General features: G+C 39.3%; 1 pseudogene; it reads left to right on the top strand.

Moving 5' to 3' along the window:
* Nucleotides 1–3,762: 3,762 nt before the first annotated feature.
* Nucleotides 3,763–4,691, top strand: LOC147700882 (olfactory receptor 5V1-like; annotated as a pseudogene).
* Nucleotides 4,692–4,900: the final 209 nt, after the last annotated feature.

Here is a 4,900-nt window from a genome sequence, read left to right as displayed (position 1 = left end):
CGCAGTCGCCGCAGGATGAAGGGGGCCCTGACAGGGGCCCCCAAAGTCACTATCCGACAGCCTTTCCATGTTGGACAGACCAAGTCGGAAAGGCTGTTGGAAAAAGATATCATAATCCTGAGGATGGAAATGCTATCCATAGTGGTGTATGATGCGTTTCCAACTGGCACGAATATTCAGAGAGCCGGTCAGAACCAATTCAGAATGACCTTCTGATTTACGTTCTGACCATGAACATCATAATCGGTCTGTCGGAATCTAAACTGACCGAGACGGTCGGAAGGGTTCCAAAACGATCCAGGAAATTCTGACTTTGAGGTGGAGACTTTCCGCCCAACATCGTAATAAGGCCTTAAGTTGTAATAATACTGCCCTGTAGGAAATTGAGCTGTTGGTTGGCAAGGGTGTGAACCCTGGTCAAGCAGCAACCACAATCCTTATCAGGATGAAGTCACAAGCAAACTCTAGATTAACCTGTGCTCAACCCCCGGGCAATTTGGCACAGAGCAGTCAGGCTTAACTCAGAGGGAAAGTGTAAAGTATTTGTGCAGCACTTCAAACAATAATGCCGAGCGAAAACATCACCAAAGGATCCTATGCTAGTCTAATAAATTAGAGTCATTTTTAATAAATAAAACAAGACCAACATGAAAATTCAGAAGTATTCATATGTATATTAAAATATCCGCACAATTTGCTTTCTCTGGAATTTGTACAGTTGACAGTGCCTATGAATTATGCAACCTGTTTTGGTCGTTTAACTATATTTAGAAACTTTGTTGTATACCAAAGTTTGTCACTTTTCTTTGGTTCTTTATTCACTTGAGACACTTACCACTATAAATATTTTAATATTTATATATCTTTAAGCCCCCAAAAATATTTTTTAAGATATATAAAGGTTTTCTTCTCTATGTATATCCTCTGGCTAACGATTGCGATTGAGCAAATAATATCATTTATCTTGTTTATACGTTCCACAGGCATCCTAAATACCCTTGTTCTTTGTGAGCATTGTTGCCCTTGTTTCTTGAACACAGTAGGCCCACTAGTAGCATTTAATTTGCAGGCCCTGGGCTCACACAATACTACTTCATTAATGACCTATAAATAAATTAGACATGCCAATTGGGGATAAGCCAGAGTGACCTTGTTTTGAAGAGTAAGCACATGTGCCTTAGCACTAGTCAGCGGTGGCAAAGTGCGCAGAGTCCTGAGGCCAGCACAATCTAGATCAGCAAGAATGGAGGAGGAAGGCAAAAAGTTTTGGGGTCGACCACCCTAAGGTTTACAAACCTAACATGCCCCAACACCAAAATTTGAGGCATCTGTTAGAAGAATGACGTTTAAGTTAAAGTCTGGTGATTGTAAGACAGCTTTAGGTGAAATCATTGATTGATTGAAATGTTTACTAGAGGTCTACTTCTGTATCAAATCAGTTAATTGTCCTGCTAGGTGTGAGTAGTTAGGAATAAACCATCTGTAGTAGCTGAGGATTTCTGAAAAAGGCCTGTATGTCTTTTCTGTTTTTCAGGAAAGGGACGAATGTGAGTCCACTAACTTTTTATCCTTGTGGTTCTATCAGTCCATTTCCTAATTTGAATCCAACTAATTAATCTTAAAGTATGCCAGTCATGATTCTTTTTCATTTATGTGAAGCCCCGCCTCTTTTAAGGAATGCAAAACCTTTGTTAGAAGTTTTAAATGTTCAGCCTAATACTTGTGAATATTAAGCTATCACACACATATAACAAGGAGCTAGAATGTTACAAGTACAACATGCAACTCAAAAGGGAGCACCAAAAAGTGGAAAAAAATAAGGGACGGACAATGTAGTCTATTCCTAGTCATCAAGGCATATTGGAATCTGCCAATATCCCGTAATGAGGTCAATGGTGGAAATATATTGAGATTTCCTTAAATGGTCGATGAGTTCATCAGTTCTACCTGTTGGGTAGTTATCACATTTTTAAACCTTGTTTACATAATGGAAATAAATACAAACAAGGATGCTCCCATCTGGTTTGGAGAAAAGTTAACTTTGAAGGTTGAAGTTTCTATAACGTTCATCTTTAATATCTGTTTGACTTTTATGTAGATTGCTATGTGGTGTGCTTCAGGAATATGGCGTGGTCATTGTTTAACCCCTTCGATGCTGATGACGAGCTCAGCTCGTCATCACCCACGGGGGTCGTGTGCTGATGACGAGCTGAGCTCGTCATGGTGCCACTAAAATGGCATTTTCCAGCACACAGCGGGAAAATGCCTAGCATCCAAGTGGTTAATAGTTTTTCTGTGTAAAATCAGAATAGCAAGTTCCCCCAAACGAGTTCTACTTGATAATTCTGAGGAAATGTGAGCAGAATTAAGTGACCAAGTTTTAGCCTAAGCCTTTGCTGTTCTGTTCAACTTTCCACTATGTTTACCTTGTCGATATCACTTGCATCAATAGACAAAGGAGAGGATACGTGTACAGGACTCAATTATATTTTAGCAGACTAATATGGCATAGCTAGTCCTTGATATAGCTTATTTGTAGTTCTTGTAAGCAACTTTACCTATTTTTTTTTATATTTGTCGAGGGCCTTGCCAACCTGATGTTAATTTCTTTGAAGTACTGGTTTAAAAAATCATAGCCAGTCACTGGGTGTCACCATCATCCAGAGCACAACAGGAGACATCCCCCAACATGACCCGGCTATCATCAATAGGTAGCTCAGTTTCCCCAAAAGTTGAGTCCTGGCATGAAAATCAAATTACCAAAATGCCTCGGTATCAGCAGTGACATCTAACATTCTTTGGCCTTCAATTTCACTCACAAACAAACACATGCTTACACATGAAGTTAAATTCACACTTACACACAGAAACTCTCTCTCACGTAAACACACTCACCTGCAAGTAGGCAGACAACATACATTTAAAAGCATGTTTTTTAACTCACCTCATGTTAGACCTGTCAGATTTAGGGTGATCTACCCCCAAAATACTTTGCCTGCTTACATCCTCTTTTTGCTTCTTTTGCTTTTTGGCTTGGGGCTCTGAGCACTTTGCCACTGCTGACCAGTCCTAAAGTGCATGTGTTTTACAGATAAACATGGCTACATTAGTATGTTTTTCCACCTTTTGGATATTTAATTAATCTATAAGTCTGTAGTAGAGTGCACTATAAATTAAATGCTACCAGTGGGCCTACATTACTAATTGTGCGACCCACACAAGTAGCCCTTTAAATGTATCTCAGGCCTGCCACTGCAGAGCCTTTTGTGTGCATTCTGTCTGCCATGTGTACCTGGAATTTAAAACCCCTTGCAAACCGTATACACCCCTTTTATTACATATATGTCACTCCAAAGGCAGGCAGAGATAGCCCATATGCCAGGGTGCTATGTAAATAAAATGTAGGACATGTACTTCTGAGTTTTGCATGTCCTGGTAATGTCCTGTGTCGTATAGACAAGTTTTAAATAGTTACAGCTGCACTCTATTATATAAATAAGTAACCAACCTATAAATTAGCAACAGACATAATGCAAGTCAATCATTGCCCTGTGGAAAAAAAATGCATAATACACACAAGAAACAATTAGAACTGGCTAACTACACACCTATTTTTTGCCTCCAATTCAATAAGTTTCTTCTGATAGTAAACATATCAACTTAGACTGCCAGACGGTGGTGATGAGTAGTGAGTTTCCTTTTTGTTCCTTAATTGCAGATATCTCTGATTGCCCGACACTGGAAAGCTGCATTCCAAGACACATGGAAGGTGAAAATCAAACTGTAGTTACTGAGTTCATCATTGTGGGTTTTATTGATTTTCCGCAAATTCTAGTGCCACTTTTTTTGGCTTTTTTGTTGGTTTACTTCTTGGTACTTGTGGGCAACCTTCTTATCGTGGTGATTATCTATTACAACACACAACTGCACACACCAATGTATTTTTTCCTCACAAACCTAGCCTTTCTTGACATCTGTTACACAACAATCATTTTCCCAAACATGCTGGCTCACTCCTTTCTGGCAGGAACACACATTTCTCTAAATAGATGTTTGCTGCAGGTGTTTTTTTTCATGTCCATGGTGTCTGCGGAATTTTTGCTTCTCACAGTCATGGCTTATGATCGCTATGTGGCCATTTGCAATCCTTTGCGCTATGTGGAAACCATGAATAATGTGGTTTGCATGAAGCTGGTTGCCGGATGCTGGCTTTTTAGTTTCATAGACCCAATTCCGCATGTTGTACTAATTTCTAGGCTCTCATTCTGTGGGTCTCACACAATCAACCATTTCTTCTGTGACTTAGCAGCTGTAATAAATCTTTCATGTAGCAGCACTCGCACGGTTGAGACAGCAACCTACATCGTTGGTTTTATAGTCGGAGTAACACCTTTTTCTTTAACTATTGCATCATACATCAACATCATTTCAACAATCCTGAAAATCTGGTCTAAAGGAGGGAGACACAAGGCCTTTTCCATCTGTGGCTCCCACCTCACTGTGGTTATATTATTCTGTGGAGTTATCTGTTCTACGTACCTGATACCACCATCAACTGTTTCTGTAAAAAAAAACAAAGTATTGTCTTTGTTATATGTTGTTGTAACTCCGCTATGTAATCCAATTATATACAGCCTGAAAAACAGAGATTTAAAAAAAACACCCTGAGGAAGACAAAGAATACAAAATAGCATTTAAGTAACACAAATAAAAAATGTTTTAATCTTTCAAAGCATGTATTGCTGGAATATATTTATCTCATTACTGAAGTTTTTCCCCAGGTCTTGGTACCTTGCATCCTTGACAATTCTGGTGCCATTTGCACCCTGTGTTATGATTTTATGATGTCTTATGTCATTTGGGGCACCCCGGTTTGATTCTCCTTGCCCTGAGTTTCGGA

Source organism: Lissotriton vulgaris, chromosome 7, assembly GCF_964263255.1.
Source record: "Lissotriton vulgaris chromosome 7, aLisVul1.2, whole genome shotgun sequence".
In the NCBI taxonomy this organism is placed as follows: domain Eukaryota; kingdom Metazoa; phylum Chordata; class Amphibia; order Caudata; family Salamandridae; genus Lissotriton; species Lissotriton vulgaris.
This window is presented reverse-complemented; position numbering and strand designations above follow the sequence as displayed.